We start from the raw sequence: 18,894 nt of genomic DNA, 5'->3' as shown, positions 1-18,894 counted from the left end.
GGATGTGCTGAGAGAAGAAACCAGTAAAGTTATCTGTTTTAAGTTGAACGTGGACTCTGTCTCTATTTGTGCGACAACACCCGCAGCAGAACTTCGGCCGCTCAGATGGGACCCTGACAGTGCAGATAATGTAGCTGAAGGTACGCTAAAAAGGGGACTTTTTTTCATGTGGCAGGAGGCCAGAGCGCAGATTAGCAGATACTCTCAGCCACAGCTACGGCCCTGGCTCTCTCACACCCACAATGGCTCAAACCACGCCAAGGCATCTCCAGGCAATAGAGAAAAAATATATGCCAGTTTGGACTTGTTAACAAATTTGCTGAAGACAAAATTCAGAGTGTATGGTGAATTAGTTTGCAAAACCCCAGCAAGGTTTATTATCACCATTAAATTGTGCAGGAGTAGGCAAATGTGGAGATATAAGCTAAATGTTGCTGGTGAATATTAGGCTATGGCAGGTGTTGATAAGCTGGTGTAGATGCTGCAGCAGTCTGAGGCAGTGCAACCCTCTGAGCAAAGAGGTTAAGCATAATCTGAACAAGTTCATGTTGGCTGACAACAAGCTGCACCACAAGTCCAGGCAAATCATCTGTATTCCATGGCAACGGCGTTATACATTTTGTACTTTTGGAATCCATGGTTAGGATTTTGTTAGGTTCATCTGATGAGATGGACCCACTAAGAATCAGGTCCGGGTGGGGGCGCACAGAACATTGGCATTGGTGCAGCAGGCAGGGCTAGTGGTACAGATGAAGTGGAACACAGCAAGGATGAATACAAGATGAGCAATGTCCAGAAATAGCTAGTTTACTGCTAGTTTACTGTAACCAGTGTTAATGCAGAGATGACAAAACAAGTGTTAACCTGCTGAGCTGAAGGATTTGAAAAAAATCTCTGAAATAATGCACATTATTTGTTTAATAATATCAAGTCCAAAAATGTATCCATTGATTTTTATCTAAGCCTTTCGATATCTGTCTACAGCCCTTTACTGCACCTGTTCCATTTTCTCTTATCGTTTGTTACCACTTAGTATTGGCCTTCTCAATCTCCGAACAGTTCTTTTTGTGAGATAACCCCTATAAGCTACAGTAAAATGCAGACCACTGTACAACACAATTTCAAAATCATTTATATATATATATATATATATATATATATATATATATATATATATATATACAGTGGGTACAGAAAATATTCAGACCCCTTTACATTTTTCACTCGTTGCTTCATTGCAGTCATTTGGTAAATTCAAAAAAAGTAAATTTTTTTTCTTATTAACCCCTTTCTGACATCGGACGTACTATCCCGTCGAGGTGGGGTGGGCCCCCATGACCACGGACGGGATAGTACGTCCAGCGCGATCGGCGGTGCTCACGGGGGGAGCGCGGCCGATCGCGGCCGGGTGTCAGCTGCCTATCGCAGCTGACATCCGGCACTATGTGCCAGGAGCGGTCACGGACCGCTCCCGGCACATTGCAGGGAAGCATCGCGCAGGGAGGGGGCTCCCTGCGGGCTTCCCTGAGCCCCCCGCAGCAACGCGATGTGATCGCGTTGCTGCGAGGGTCTTACCTCCTTCCCTGCCTGCTCCAGACCCGAATCCAAGATGGCCGCGGATCCGGGTCCTGCAGGGAGGGAGGTGGCTTCACAGAAGCCTGCTCAGAGCAGGCACTGTGAAGCAGCCTGCACTTCTCTCAGATCGGTGATCTGTCAGAGTGCTATGCAAACTGGCAGATCGCCGATCTGTATTGTCCCCCCCTGGGGCAAAGTAAAAAAGTTAAAAAAAAATTTTCCAAATGTGTAAAAAAAAATAAAAAAAAATATTCCAAAATAATGAAAAAAAATATATATATATTATTCCCATAAATATTTTTCTTTATCTAAGTAATAAAAAAAAACAATAAAAGTACACATATTTAGTATCGCCGTGTCCGTAACGACCCGACCTATAAAACTGGCCCACTAGTTAACCCCTTCAGTAAACACCGTAAGAACAAAAAAAAAAAACGAGGTAAAAAACAACGCTTTATTATCATACCACCAAACAAAAAGTGGAATAACACGCGATCAAAAAGACAGATATAAATAACCATGGTACCGCTGAAAGCGACATCTTGTCCCGCAAATAACGAGCCACCATACAGCATGATCAGCAAAAAAATAAAAAAGTTATAGTCCTGAGAATAAAGCGATGCAAAAATAATTATTTTTTCCATAAAATAGTTTTTATCGTATAAAAGCGCCAAAACATAAAAAAATAATATAAATGAGGTATCGCTGTAATCGTACTGACCCGAAGAATAAAACTGCTTTATCAATTTTACCAAACATGGAACGGTATAAACGCCTCCCCCAAAAGAAATTCATGAATAGCAGGTTTTTTGTCATTCTGCCTCACGAAAATCGGAATAAAAAGCGATCAAAAAATGTGACGTGCCCAAAAATGTTACCAATAAAAACGTCAACTCGTCCCGCAAAAAACAAGACCTCACATGACTCTGTGGACCAAAATATGGAAAATTTATAGCTCTCAAAATGTGGTAACGCAAAAAATATTTTTTGCAATAAAAAGCGTCTTTCAGTGTGTGACGGCTGCCAATCATAAAAATCCGCTAAAAAACTCACTATAAAAGTAAATCAAACCCCCCTTCATCACCCCCTTAGTTAGGGAAAAATAAAAAAAATGTGTTTATTTCCATTTTCCCATTAGGGGTAGGGTTAGGGTTAGGGTTAGGGTTGGGGCTAGGGTTAGGGCTAGGGTTAGGGCTAGGGTTAGGGTTAGGTCTAGGGTTAGGGCTAGGGTTAGGGCTAGGGTTAGGGTTGGGGCTAGGGTTAGGGCTAGGGTTAGGGCTAAGGTTAGGGCTAGGTCTAGGGTTAGGGTTAGGGCTAGGGTTAGGGCTAGGGTTGGGGCTAGGGTTGGGGCTAGGGTTAGGGCTAGGGTTAGGGCTAGGGTTAGGGCAAGGGTTGGGGCTAGGGTTAAGGCTACAGTTAGGGTTGGGGCTAAAGTTAGTGTTAGGGTTGGGGCTAAAGTTACGGTTAGGGTTTAGATTACATTTACGGTTGGGAATAGGGTTGGGATTAGGGTTAGGGGTGTGTCAGGGTTAGAGGTGTGGTTAGGGTTACTGTTCGGATTAGGGTTAGGGGTGTGTTTGGATTAGGGTTTAAGTTATAATTGGGGGTTTTCCACTGTTTCGGCACATCAGGGGCTCTCCAAACGCGACATGGCGTCCGATCTCAATTCCAGCCAATTCTGCGTTGAAAAAGTAAAACAGTGCTCCTTCCCTTCCGAGCTCTCCCGTGTGCCCAAACAGGGGTTTACCCCAACATATGGGGTATCAGCGTACTCAGGACAAATAGGACAACAACCTTTGGGGTCCAATTTCTCCTGTTACCCCTGGGAAAATACAAAACTGGGGGCTAAAAAATAATTTTTGTGGGAAAAAAAAAAGATTTTTTATTTTCATGGCTCTGCGTTATAAACTGTAGTGAAACACTTGGGGGTTCAAAGTTCTTACAACACATCTAGATAAGTTCCTTGGGGGGTCTAGTTTCCAAAATGGGGTCACTTGTGAGGGGCTTCTACTGTTTAGGTACATTAGGGGCTCTGCAAACGCAATATGATGCCTGCAGACCATTCCATCTAAGTCTGCATTCCAAATGGCACTCCTTCCCTTCCGAGCCCTTCCATGCGTCCAAACGGTGGTTCCCCCCCACATATGGGGTATCAGCGCACTCAGGACAAATTGGACAACAACTTTTGGGGTCCATTTTCTCCTGTTACCCTCGGGAAAATACAAAACTGGGGGCTAAAAAATAATTTTTGTGGGAAAAAATTTTTGTTTTATTTTTACGGCTCTGCATTATAAACTTCTGTGAAGCCCTTGGTGGGTCAAAGCACTCACCACACATCTAGATAAGTTCCTTAGGGGGTCTACTTTCCAAAATGGTGTCACTTGTGGGGGGTTTCTACTGTTTAGGTACATTAGGGGCTTTGCAAACGCAATGTGACACCTGCAGACCATTCCATCTAAGTCTGCATTCCAAATGACACTCCTTCCTTTCCGAGCCCTCCCATGCGCCCAAACAGTGGTTCTCCCCACATATGGTGTATCATCGCACTCAGGACAACTTGGAAAACAAATTTTGGGGTCCAATTTCTCCTGCTACCCTCGGGAAAATACAAAACTGGGGGCTAAAAAAATAATTTTTGTGGGAAAAAAATGTTGTTTTATTTTTACGGCTCTGCATTATAAACTTCTGTGAAGCCCTTGGTGGGTCAAAGCGCTCAAAACACATCTAGATAAGTTCCTTAGGGGGTCTTCTTTCCAAAATGGTGTCACTTGTGGGGGGTTTCAATGTTTAGGCACATCAGTGGCTCTCCGAACGCAACATGGCGTCCCATCTCAATTCCTGTCAATTTTGCATTGAAAAGTCAAACGGCGCTCCTTCCCTTCCGAGGTCTCCCATGTGCCCAAACAGTGGTTTACCCCCACATATGGGGTATCAGCGTACTCAGGACAAATTGTACAACAACTTTTGGGGTCCAATTTCTTCTCTTACCCTTGGGAAATTAAAAATTGGGGGTGAAAAGATAATTTTTGTGAAAAAATATGATTTTTTATTTTTACGGTTCTGCATTATAAACTTCTGTGAAGCACTTGGTGGGTCAAAGTGCTCACCACACCTCTAGATAAGTTCCTTAGGGGGTCTACTTTCCAAAATGGTGTCACTTGTTGGGGGTTTCAATGTTTAGGCACATCAGGGGCTCCCCAAACGCAACATGGCGTCCCATCTCAATTCCAGTCAATTTTGCATTGAAAAGTCAAATGGCGCTCCTTCGCTTCCGAGCTCTGTCATGCGCCCAAACAGTGGTTTACCCCCACATATTGGGTATCGCCGTACTCAGGACAAATTGTACAACAACTTTTGGGGTCCATTTTCTCCTGTTACCCTTGGTAAAATAAAACAAATTGGAGCTGAAGTAAATTTTTTGTGAAAAAAAGTTAAATGTTCATTTTTATTTAAACATTCCAAAAATTCCTGTGAAGCACCAGAAGGGTTAATAAACTTCTTGAATATGTTTTTGAGCACCTTGAGGGGTGCAGTTTTTAGAATGGTGTCACACTTGGGTATTTTCTATCATATAGACCCCTCAAAATCACTTCAAATGAGATGTGGTCCCTAAAAAAAAATGGTGTTGTAAAAATGAGAAATTGCTGGTCAACTTTTAACCCTTATAACTCCCTAACAAAAAATAATTTTGGTTCCAAAATTGTGCTGATGTAAAGTAGACATGTGGAAAATGTTACTTATTAAGTATTTTGTGTGACATATCTCTGTGAATTAATTGCATAAAAATTAAAAGTTGGAAAATTGCGAAATTTTCAAAATTTTCGCCAAATTTCCGTTTTTTTCACAAATAAACGCAGGTACTATCACAGAATTTTTACCACTATCATGAAGTACAATATGTCATGAGAAAACAGTGTCAGAATCACTGGGATCCGTTGAAGCGTTCCAGAGTTATAACCTCATAAAGGGACAGTGGTCAGAATTGTAAAAATTGGCCCGGTCATTAACGTGCAAACCACCCTTGGGGGTGAAGGGGTTAATGTACACTCTGCACCCCATCTTGACCAAAAAAAACAAAAATGTAGACATTTTTGCATATTTATTACCAAAGAAAAACTGAAATATCACATGGTCATAAGTATTCAGACCCTTTGCTCAGACACTCATATTTATTGTGATCCTCCTTGAAATGGTTCTACTCCTTCATTAAAGTCCAGCTGTGTTTAATTAAACTGATAGGACTTGATTTGGAAAGGCACACACCTGTCTATATAATACCTCACAGCGAACAGTACACGTCAGACCAAATGAGAATCATGAGGTCAAAGGAACTGGCCAAGGAGCTCAGAGACAGAATTTTGGCAAGGCACAGATCTGGCCTAGTTTCAAAAGAATTTCTACAGTATTCATGGTTCCTAAGAGCACAGTGGCCTCCATAATCCTTAAATGGAAGAAGTTTGGGACCACCAGAAGTCTTCCTAGACCTGGCCGTCCAGCCAAACTGAGCAATCGTGGGAAAAGAGCCTTGGTAAGAGAGGTAAAGGAGAACCCCAAGATCACTGTGGCTGAGCTCCAGAGATGCAGTAGGGAGATGGGAGAAAGTTCCACAAAGTCAATTATCAATGCAGCCCTCCACCAGTCGGGTCTTTATGGCAGAGTGACCCAACAGAAGCCTCTCCTCAGTGCAAGACATATGAAAGCCCGTATACAGTTTGCTAAAAAACACATGAAGGACTCCCAGACTATGAGAAATAAGATTCTCTGGTCTGATGAGATGAGGATAGACCTTTTTGGTGATAAATCTAAACAGTAAGTGTGGAGGAAACCAGGCACTGCTCATCACCTGCCCAATACAATCCCAACAGTGAAACATGGTGGTGGCAGCATCATTCTATGGGGGTGTTTTTTAGCTGCAGGGACAGGACGACTGGTTGCCATTGAAGGAAACATGAATGTGGCCAAGTACATCGATATCCTGAATGAAAACCTCTTTCAGAGTTCACCTTCCAACAAGACAGTGATCCTAAGCACACAGCTAAAATAACAAAGGAGTGGCTTCAGAACAACTCTGTGACCATTCTTGACAGGCCCAGACAAGAGCCCTGACCTAAACCCAATTGAGCCTCTCTGGAGAGACCTGAAAATGGCTGTCCACCAACATTCACCATCCAACCTGACAGAACTAGAGAGCATCTGCAAGGAAGAATGGCAGAGGATCCCAAAATCCAGGTGTGAAAAACTTGTTGCATCATTCCCAAGAAAACTCATGGCTGTACAAGCTGTAAAGGGTGCTTCTACTCAATACTCAGCAAAGGGTCTGAATACTTATGACCATGTGATATTTCAGTTTTTTTTTTTTAATAAATTTGCAAAAATGTCTACATTTCGGTTTTTTTTCCATCAAGATGGGGTGCAGAGTGTACATTATCCCCTTTCTGCCATCCTAAGGAATAGCATGTCCTATGGCAGATCCCCTGCATTGATGCAGGCTCCGGTGGTGAGCCCGCATGAAAGCCAGGACATGTCAGCTGTTTTGTACAGTTGACATGTGCCCGCAATAGCGGCGGGTGGAATCGCGATCCACCCGCCTCTATTAACTAGTTAAATGCTGCTGTCAAACGCTGGCAGCGGCATTTAACAAGCGCTTCTGGCCATCCGGCCGGAAATGCACGCATCGGTGACCCCAGTCATGTGATCAGGAGTGATCGGTGCATTGGCATAACAACGAGAGATCTCCTGAAGACCTCTATGGTTGTTGATGCCAGATTGCTGTGAGCGCCACCCTGTGAGCAGCACTCATAGCAATGCAGTGAATCTGTTGCATAGGAGCGATCTGAGCATCGCTCCTATGTAGCAGAGCAGATCAGGTTTTGCCAGCTTCTTGCCTCCCATGAAGGCTATTGAAGCATGGCAAAAGTAAAAAAAAAGTTTAAAGAAATGAAAAAAATAAAAAAAAATGAAAATTCAAATCACCCCACCTTTCGCTCCATTCCAAATAAAACAATAAATATTTCCGCATTCAGAATCACCAGATCTATCAATAAAAAAAAAGAATTAACCTGATCGCTAAACGACATAGCGAGAAAAAAATTCCAAACACCAGAATTACTTTTTTTTTGTTGACGCGACATTGCATTAAAATGCAATAACGGGCAATCAAAAGAACATATCTGCACCAAAATTGTATCATTAAAAACATCAGCTTGACGTGCAAAAAATAAGCCCTCACTCAATCCAAGATCCCCAAAAATGGAGACGCTACGGGTCTCGGAATATCGTGCTTTTTATTTTTTTAGTTTGGAATTTTTTTTCACTACTTACATAGAAAATAACCTAGACATGTTTGGTGTCTATGAATTCGCAATGACCTGGAGAATCATAATGGCAGAACAGTTTTAGCATTTAGTGAACCTAGCAAAAAAGCCAAACAAAAAACAAGTGTCGCTTTGCACGTTTTTGCAATTTCACCGCACTTGGAATTTTTTTCCTGTTTTCTAGTACACTACATGGTAAAACCAATAGTGTCCGTGAAAAGTACACCTCGTCCCACAAAAAACAAGCCCTCACATGGCCATATTGACTGAAAAATAAAAAAGTTATGGCTCTGAGGAGGGAGCGAAAAATGAAAACACAAAACCGAAAAAAGCTCCGAAAGTTAAGGGGTTAATGAGAAAAAAATTGAACATTTTTGAATTTACCAAATGGCTGCAATGAAACAAAGAGTGAAAAATGTAACCCCTTAACCCCCGGAGCTTTTTTCGTTTTTGTGTTTTCGTTTTTCGCTCCCCTTCTTCCCAGAGCCATAACTTTTTTATTTTTCCATCAATATGGCCATGTGAGGGCTTGTTTTTTGCGGGACAAGTTGTATTTTTGACCAACACTACTGATTTTACCATGTCGTGTACCGGAAAGCAGGAAATAAATTTCCAAGGGCGATGAAAAGGCAAAAAAGTGCAATCCCACATTTTTTTTTTTGTTTGGCTTTTTTACTAGGTTCACTAAATGATAAAACTGACCTGCCATTATGGTTCTCCAGGTCATTACAAGTCCATAGACAAAAATTGCACCATTTTCCAATACCCGTAGCATCTCTATTTTTTGTGATCTCAGGTTGGGTGAGGGCTTCTTTTTTGTGTGCTCAACTGACGTTTTTAATCATACCATTTTGGTGCAGATGCGATCTTTTGATCGCTCGTTATTGCATTTTAATGCAATCCCGGCGACCAAAAAAATATAATTTTGGCATTTTTACTTTTTCTCTCGCTACTCCATTTAGCGATCAGGTTAATTTTTTTTTTATTGATAGATGGAGCAATTCTGAAAGGGGGGTGATTTGAACTTTCATATTTTTAATTTTTTTTTATAGTTTTAACCCCTTCCCGACCTTTGACGCATACGCTGCGTCATGAAAGTCGGTGCCAATCCGACCTGTGACGCAGCGTATGCGTCATGGAGGGATCGCGCTCCTGCAGATCGGGTGAAAGGGTTAACTCCAATTTCACCCGATCTCCAGGAACAGGGGGAGTGGTGCTTCAGCCCAGGGGGGGGGTGACTTCACCCCCTCGTGGCTACGATCGCTTTGATTGGCTGTTGAAAGTGAAACTGCCAATCAGAGCGATTTGTAATATTTCACCCAAAAAAATGGTGAAATATTACAATCCAGCCATGGCCGATGCTGCAATATCATCGGCCATGGCTGGAAAACCTAATCTGTCCCCCCCCACACCCACCGGTCTCCTTATCCCGTCCTCCGTTATGTGGTCCACCCCCCTAAGTCGTCCCGTCCGCTCCTCCGTCCTCCTGTCCGCTCCCCCCGTGCTCCGGTCCCCCCTCCCTGTGCTCCGGTCCCCCCCCGTGATCCGATCACCCCCCTTTCATACTTACCGGGCCTCCTGGTGTCCGTCCGGCTTCTCCTTGGGCGCCGCCATCTTCCAAAATGGCGGGCGCATGCGCACTGCGCCCGCCGAATCTGCCGGCTGGCAGATTCGTTTCAGATGTCTTTTGATCACTGCAATATAGCCTATCACAGTGATCAAAATAAAAAAAATAGTAAATGACCCCCCTTTATCACCCCCCCATAGGGACAATAATAAAAATAAATAAAATATATATATATTTTTTTTTCTACTAGGGTTAGGGTTAGAACTAGGGTTAGAATTAGGGTTAGAATTAGGGGTAGGGTTAGGGTTAGGGGTAGGGTTAGGGCATGTGCACACAGTGCGGATTTGGCTGCGAATCCGCAGCGGATTGCCGCGGATCCGCAGCGGATTGGCCGCGGATCTGCAGCGGATTGGCCGCGGATCCGCAGCGTATTGGCCGCTGCGAATTCGTCGCAGTTTTCCATCAGGTTTACAGTACCATGTACACCTATGGAAAACCAAATCCGCTGTGCCCATGGTGCGGAAAATACCGTGCGGAAATGCTGTGTTGTATTTTCCGCAGCATGTCAATTTTGTGCGGATTCCGCAGCATTTTACACCTGTTCCTCAATAGGAATCCGCAGGTGAAATCCGCACAAAAAAACACTGGAAATCCGCTGTAAATCCGTAGGTAAAGCGCAGTGCCTTTTACCTGCGGATTTTTCAAAAATGGTGCGGAAAAATCTCACACGAATCCGCAAAGTGGGCACATAGCCTTAGGGTTAGGGTTGGAATTAGAGTTAGGGTACCGTCTCACAGTGGCACTTTGATCGCTATGACGGTACGATCCGTGACGTTCCAGCGATATCCATACGATATCGCTGTGTCTGACACGCAGCAGCGATCAGGGACCCTGCTGAGAATCGTACGTCGTAGCAGATCGTTTGGAACTTTCTTTCGTCGCTGGATCTCCCGCTGTCATCGCTGGATCGTTGTGACAGCGATCCAGCGATGCGTTCGCTTGTAACCTGGGTAAACATCGGGTTACTAAGCGCAGGGCCGCGCTTAGTAACCCGATGTTTACCGTGGTTACCAGCGTAAAAGTTAAAAAAAAAAAAAACGTACATACTCACATTTCGGTGTCCTTCAGGTCCCTTGCCGTCTGCTTCCCGCTCTGACTGTCTGCCGGCCGGAAAGTGAGAGCACAGCACAGCAGTGACGTCACCGCTGCGCTCTGCTCTCACTGTACGGCGGCACTCAGTCAGAGCGGGAAGCAGACGGCAAGGGACCTGAAGGACACCGAAATGTGAGTATGTACGGTTTGTTTTTTTTTACTTTTACGCTGGTAACCACGGTAAACATCGGGTTACTAAGCGCGGCCCTGCACTTAGTAACCCGATGTTTACCCTGGTTACCCGGGACCTTGGCATCGTTGGTCGCTGGAGAGCGGTCTGTGTGACAGCTCCCCAGCGACCACACAACGACTTTCCAACGATCACGGCCAGGTCGTATCGCTGGTCGTGATCGTTGGTAAATCGTTAAGTGAGACGGTACCCTTAGGGTTGGAATTAGGGCTAGGGTTGGAAATAGGGTTAAGATTAGGCTTGTGGTTAGGGTTAAGGATAGGGTTAGGGTTGTGTTGGGGTTACAGTTGTGGGTAGGGTTGGGATTAGGGTTAGGATTAGGGTTGGATTTAGGGTTACGGGTGTGTTGGGGTTAGGGTTGTGGTTAGGGGTGTGTTGGGGTTAGGGTTGTGATTAGGGTTATGGCTACAGTTGGGATTAGGGTTAGGGGTGTGTTGGGGTTAGTGTTGAAGTTAGAATTGAGGGGTTTCCACTGTTTAGGCACATCAGGGGTCTCCAAACGCAACATGGCGCCACCATTGATTCCAGCCAATCTTGCGTTCAAAAAGTCAAATGGTGCGCCCTCCCTTCCAAGCCCCGACGTGCGCCCAAACAGTGGTTTACCCCCACATATGGGATACCAGCGTATTCAGGACAAACTGGGCAACAACTATTGGGGTCCAATTTCTCCTGTTACCCTTGCAAAAATAAAAAATTACTTGCTAAAACATAATTTTTGAGGAAAGAACAATTATTTTTTATTTTCACGGCTCTACGTTATAAACTTATGTGAAGCACTTGGGGGTTGAAAGTGCTCACCACACATCTAGATAAGATCCTTTTGGGGTCTAGTTTCCAAAATGGGGTCACTTGTGGGGTGTTTCTACTGTTTAGGCACATCAGGGGCTCTGCAAATGCAACGTGACGCCCGCAGACCATTCCATCAAAGTCTGCATTTCAAATGTCACTACTTCCCTTCCAAGCCCTGACGTGCGCCCAAACAGTGGTTTACCCCCACATATGGGGTACCAGCATACTCACAACAAACTGGGCAACAAATATTGGGGTCCAATTTCTCTTGCTACCCTTGTGAAAAAAAAAATTGCTTGCTAAAACATCTTTTTTGAGGACAGAAAAATGATTTTTAATTTTCACGGCTCTGCGTTGTAAACTTCTGTGAAGCACTTGGGGGTTGAACGTGCTCACCACACATCTAGATAAGTTCTTTGGGGGGTCTAGTTTCCAAAATGGGGTCACTTATGGGGTGTTTCTACTGTTTAGGCACATCAGGGGCTCTGCAAATGCAATGTGACGCCCGAAGACCATTCCATCAAAGTCTGCATTTCAAATGTCACTACTTCCCTTCCGAGCCCTGACGTGCGCCCAAACAGTGGTTTACCCCCACATATTAGGTATCAGCGTACTCACAACAAACTGGGCAACAAATATTGGGGTCCAATTTTTCCTGTTACCCTTGTGAAAATAAACAATTGCTTGCTAAAACATCTTTTTTGAGGAAAGAAAAATGATTTTTTATTTTCACGGCTCTGCGTTGTAAACTTCTGTGAAGCACTTGGGGGTTGAACGTGCTCACCACACATCTAGATAAGTTCCTTGGGGGGTCTAGTTTCCAAAATGGGGTCACTTGTGGGGGGTTTCTACTGTTTAGGCACATCAGGGGCTCTGCAAACGTAACATGATTCCCGCAGACCATTCCATCAAAGTCTGCATTCCAAATCGTCACTACTTCCCTTCCGAGCCCCGGCATGTGCCCAAACAGTGGTTTACCCCCACATATGGGGTATCAGCGTACTCAGGAGAAACTGCTCAACAACTTTTGGGGTCAAATTGTTCCTGTTACCCTTGGGAAAATTAAAAAATTCTGGGCTAAAAAAATATTTTTGAGGAAAGAAAACACATTTATTATTTTCACGGCTCTGCGTTTTAAACTTCTGTGAAGCACTTGGGGGTTCAAAGTGCTCACCACACATCTAGATAAGTTCCCTTGGGGGTCTAGTTTCCAAAGTGGGGTCACTTGTGGGGAGTTCCTACTGTTTAGGCACATCAGGGGCTCTGCAAACGCAACGTGATGCCTGCAGAGCATTCCATTAAAGTCTGCATTTCAAAACGTCACTACTTCCCTTCCGATCCCCAACGTGTGCCAAAACAGTGGTTTACCCCCACATATGGGGTATCAGCGTACTCAGGAGAAACTGCACAACAACTATTAGGGTCCAATTTCTCCTGCTACCCTTGGGAAAATAAAAAATTGTGGGTTAAAAAATCATTTTTGAGGAAAGAAAAATAATTTTTTATTTTCATGGCTCTGCGTTATAAACTTCTGTGAAGCACTTGGGGGTTCAAAATGCTCACCACACATCTAGATTAGTTCCTTGGGAGGTCTAGTTTCCAAAATGGGGTCACTTGTGCGGGAGCTCCAATGTTTAGGCACACAGGGGCTCTCGAAACGCAACATGGTGTCCGCTAATGATTGAAGCTAATTTTCCATTCAAAAAGCCAAATGGCGTGCCTTCCCTTCCGAGCCCTGCCGTGCGCCCAAACAGTGGTTTACCCCCACATATGGGGTATCATCATACTCAGGACAAACTGGACAACAACATTTGGGGTCCAATTTCTCCTATTATCCTTGGGAAAATAAAAAACTCCGGGCTAAAAATCATTTTTGAGGAAAGAAAAATAATTTTTTATTTTCATGGCTCTGCGTTATAAACTTCTGTGAAGCACCTGGGGGTTTTAAGTGCTCACTATGCATCTAGATTAGTTCCTTGGGGGGTCTAGTTTCCAAAATGGGGTCACTTGTGGGGGAGCTCCAATGTTTAGGCACACAGGGGCTCTCCAAACGCGACATGGTGTCCACTAACGATTGGAGCTAATTTTCCATTAAAAAGTCAAATGGCGCGCCTTCCCTTCCGAGCCTTGCCGTGCACCCAAACAGTGGTTTACCCCCACATATGAGGTATCGGCATACTCAGAAGAAATTGCCCAACAAATTTTAGGACCCATTTTATCCTGTTGCCCATGTGAAAATGAAAAAATTGAGGCTAAAAGAAATTTTGTGTGAAAAAAAAGTACTTTTTCATTTTTACGGATCAATTTGTGAAGCACCTGAGGGTTTAAAGTGCTCACTATGCATCTAGATAAGTTCCATGGGGGGTCTAGTTTCCAAAATGGGGTCACTTGTGGGGCAGCTCCAATGTTTAGGCACACAGGGGCTCTCCAAACCTGACATGGTGTCCGCTAACGATGGAGATAATTTTTCATTCAAAAAGTCAAATGGCGCTCCTTTACTTCCGAGCCCTACCATGTGCCCAAACAGTAGTTTACCCCCACATATGAGGTATTGGCGTACTCAGGAGAAATTGCCCAACAAATTTTAGGATCCATTTTATCCTGTTTCCCATGTGAAAATGAAAAAATTGAGGCTAAAAGAAATTTTGTGTGAAAAAAAATGTACTTTTTCATTTTTACGGATTAATTTGTGAAGCACCTGGGGGTTTAAAGTGCTCACTATTCTTCTAGATAAGTTCCTTTGGGGGTATAGTTTCCAAAATGGGGTCACTTGTGGGGGAGCTCCAATGTTTAGGCACACGGGGGCTCTCCAAACGCGACATGGTGTCCGCTAAAGATTGGAGCCAATTTTTCATTCAAAAAGTCAAATGGCGCTCCTTCCCTTCCGAGCCCTGCCGTGCGCCCAAACAGTGGTTTACCCCCACATATGAGGTATCAGCGTACTCAGGATAAATTGGACAACAACATTCGTTGTCCAGTTTCTCCTTTTACCCTTGGGAAAATAAAAAAATTGTTGCGAAAATATCATTTTTGTGACTAAAAAGTTAAATGTTAATTTTTTCCCTCCATGTTGCTTCTGCTGCTGTGAAACACCTGAAGGGTTAATAAACTTCTTGAATGTGGTTTTGAGCACCTTGAGGGGTGCAGTTTTTAGAATGGTGTCACTTTTGGGCATTTTCAGCCATATAGAACCCTCAAACTGACTTCAAATGTGAGGTGGTCCCTAAAAAAAATGGTTTTGTAAATTTTGTTGTAAAAATGAGAAATCACTGGTCAAATTTTAACCCTTATAACTTCCTAGCAAAAAAAAAATTTGTTTCCAAAATTGTGCTGATGTAAAGTAGACATGTGGGAAATGTTATTTATTAACTATTTTGTGTCACATAACTCTCTGGTTTAACAGAATAAAAATTCAAAATGTGAAAATTGCAAAATTTTCAAATTTTTCGCCAAATTTCCGTTTTTTTCACAAATAAACTCAGAAATTATCGACCTAAATTTACCACTAACATGAAGCCCAATATGTCACGAAAAAACAATCTCAGAACCGCAAGGATCTGTTGAAGCGTTCCTGAGTTATTACCTCATAAAGGGACACTGGTCAGAATTGCAAAAAATGGCAAGGTCATTAAGGCCAAAATAGGCTGGGTCATGAAGGGGTTAAAAACATTTTTTTACTTTTTGCATGCTTCAATAGTCTCTATAGGAGACTAGAAGCTGTCATAGCTCGATCAGCTTTGCTACATAGAGGCGATGTTCAGATCACCTCTATATAGCAGATTTACTGACTTGCTATGTGTGCCAACAACTGTCAGTGCTGGCTTGCTCACAGCAAGCCAGCACTGACAACCATACAGGTCTCCAGGAAACTTCAGGTGTCATGTCAACACAACGGTTACCCGTAATCACGTGACGGGTGTCACCGATGTACGTATAGAAGTGTAGTTGGAATGCACACAGTACTTAAACAAGGAAGTCCATCAAAACTTGATCACACATGTGCACAGTACTTGTTTGTGGAAGTTCAATAATATGCAAGTGGTGCGTTGAGAATGAAGTCCTGAGAAAGAGAGGATGAGGGGGAAAGAGGGAGAACGTTACTAAGAGAGTAAAACTCTCTTGGTGAGAAAAGCATAACTTGAATCTTGCTCACCTGGTGTGGTTGTGCAAAGAGGCACAACACTGTGAAAAGATTAGCAAACAAGGGTAATCCTTCCACTGGTGTGCTGCCAGTCATAGCAGTTCCAGAGGCGAAAAGTAGCTGAAAGAGGCGAGGTGGGCCACCGAGTAGTGAGCAACAGAAGCAGGGAGCTCACCAGACCACAGGCAGAAGCTCAAGAGCCAGCAGCACAAAATACTCAGGCACTGGAGAACACATGACCCGCACTTAAATAATCAGGACAGACAGGAAGTTCCATCACTGGGCAAGATCAAAGACTCCATCTTGGATCAGGGCGAACAGGAACAAGGAAAGTCCGGGATCCTTACATTACCGCCGGAAAGATGAGAGACCTTGACATCAGCGTTCTAATACGCCCGATGTTGATAAGGGGCTTAAAAGGGTCTGAATATTTTCTGTACCCACTGTACATGTGGCTACCTGCTATCTAGATGTGTGCAGCCACGCTCAATAAATATGAAATTAGCAAAGCCGAGTAAAGCTAGTCGGAATGTGGCCAGAGGTGTGAGAATCACATACATGGTCACATGACAGCCATTCCCAATGCCGGCACGAGAAATTCCTCACAGTTTGCGCTATGAGGATTCAGAAATCTAAAGTTACATAGACTCTAACCTCAACCAGTTTAACAATTAGTATGCTGGTATTGTCAGTACTGTATATGCAGGTAATACAGTATATAGTTATGGTTTGTTGGTATTTGTCTGTAATATTTCAATATTATTAATTATTTAATCTTATATCGCATTATTTTTGGTATTATTAGAAATATTGTTCTTGTAGTAAATCTTGGTTTCCTCCATCCACGGTAACATTAGTAATATATACCCATCTGGTGCTTGGAGGTGAGGACAGCATGGGCCTGTGAGTTTGTGAGCTTCCAAATGCCAGGGCAGAATTTCAGTCCACGTTCGTCTCTGTTTGTGACTATTGTATATCTCCAGATAACCACTAGGTAGTATATTTAAATTTGTTTTGGGAATCACTACTTTAAGGGTATGTGCACACGTTCAGGTTTTTTCACAATTTTTTTCACATTTTTTCGCTATGAAAACTCATTAAAAACGCATGCATTATGCATCCTATCATTTAGAATGCATTCTGCAATTTTTGTGCACATGATGCGTTTTTTTCCAAGAAAAAAACGCATTGCGGTAAAAAAAAGCAGCATGTTCATTAATTTTGCGTTTTTTTCGCGTTTTTCCCGCTATTCTATGCATTGGGAAAAAATGCAACAATAACGCATAAAAACGCATCAAAAACGTGGTAAAAACGTGGTAAGATCGCGGTAAAATCGCGGTAAAAACGCATGTAGATATCTGGCAGAAATGTCCGGTTTTTGTCAGGAAAATTTCTGCCAGAAATCCTGACGTGTGCACATAGCCTTAGAGTAATTCTTATTACTAGACATAGTTGTTTTCAAACCTTTATCCTAGGACTTATAACCCTCGATTGTGTATATGAATTTACCTATGTATGATCAAGAATATATAGTCAGACTATATCTATGGAATATTATCTCTCATCCAGAGTACTCTGCATTCATTGTTTTTCATAATCCTTGCCTATGTGTGTTTTTTAAAAGTTTTTGAAGATTTAGTTTTGTATTATTCAATATTTTTTCCTATTCAAACTGTTTGGGGGTCTTGTCTCTGTTCAGATTTATGCATATGCGACTTACCTCACATTTATAGCCTGTTAGACCCTCAAAAGAAAGCAGACACCCCAAAAGGATCACATTCTCCATATCACCCTTGGTTCCAAAACAATTAGCATTGGCAAGTGCCGGTGATGGATGGAGCTCTCACACACACATACAGTGGAGGAAATAAGTATTTGAACCCTTGCTGATTTTGTAAGTTTGCCCACTGGCTTCTGACATGCACAGTCTATAATTTTAAGAGTAGGTTAATTTTAACATTGAGAGATAGAATATCAAAAATAAAATCCAGAAAATCACATCAGTGGGCAAACTTACAACATCAGCAAGGGATCAAATACTTATTTCCCTCACTGTATCTGCATCACTGTCAGGTTTTTTGCATTCTAGCTGTGTTCTACTGCAGCCAAGTGACTTGACTCCCACTGGTGACCAGAAGCAGCCACAACTCTTGGGCTTGGTAACAGAGTGATGCCAGTAGTACTACCCAATCTGTGTATCACAGCCCAACCCTTATTTCCATATTATGGCATCTTTTGAGTGTGATTTTTTGGGGGTGTCTGCTTTTCTTGATGAATGGTCCTGTGTCCCTTTTTTATTAAACTGTAACTAGGGCTTATTTTTGGAGTAGGGCTTATATTTCAAACATACTTCAAAAATCCTGAAAAACCATACTAGAGCTTATTTTCGGGGTAGGTCTTATTTTTAATGGAAATACAGTATCTATTCCTTCTCTCACCTATGAAGTGTATATAATTGTATCTAGTCTTGGAAATGCTTTGTAGACTAAACACATCAGCAGTTGCATAAGTCTCTAGTTTTCTTCAATATATCAATCTGTATTCCAGGAGCTCACAGAGCATTGCCTAAAGTCTGTGCCATACTATCCACTTCTCAACCGAGAGCATCGGTAGCTTACTATCAACTACATTGATTTTCAACTTCCTGTTTAAAAAAAAAATTGCTTTCAATTCAGTGATAGTAAAGTAATATCTTGAAATCTATAAGGAATTGTATCCCATCAATTGCCACCTGAGAATGGAAAGGTTAGAAATAAATTATCCTCTGTGTGCTCTGTTACCTGACATGTTTGCTTCAGGAACATACTAAGAAATTCTGACGACAGATTAACAGTGAATAACCGGTTAAAGGTGTAATTCTTTTAAAGGTTTAGTGCACATTGAATTTTACACACCTGATGATGGCATTTCCTATTTCTCTATGGATTCGATACTCAGCTAATCAAAATCAAGCTTCTTTGCCGGTCCTATAATCATAATTATATGATCTTGAAATATACAAGTTTTAATGACTTACTCTATATATGCTTGTGAGTTACTGATGTGCTGTATGGATTTCAGTCTTTATTAAACTCATGAGAGACTCAATTATATTTCCGCTTTTGTATTTTGCTGCGATTTGTTGTTTCTGCTTGCTTCTATCGTGCTCAAGATGGACATGGACCCT

At 42.7% G+C, this 18,894-nt stretch overlaps 1 protein-coding gene across 2 annotated transcripts in view; it reads left to right on the top strand.

The window, feature by feature from the left end:
* COL19A1 (collagen type XIX alpha 1 chain) overlaps positions 1-18,894 on the top strand; it is a 1,614,879-nt gene that overhangs the window by 1,547,660 nt on the left and 48,325 nt on the right. The window lies entirely within an intron of this gene.

The sequence above is a fragment of the Ranitomeya variabilis genome, chromosome 2, assembly GCF_051348905.1.
Source record: "Ranitomeya variabilis isolate aRanVar5 chromosome 2, aRanVar5.hap1, whole genome shotgun sequence".
NCBI lineage: Eukaryota > Metazoa > Chordata > Amphibia > Anura > Dendrobatidae > Ranitomeya > Ranitomeya variabilis.
This window is presented reverse-complemented; position numbering and strand designations above follow the sequence as displayed.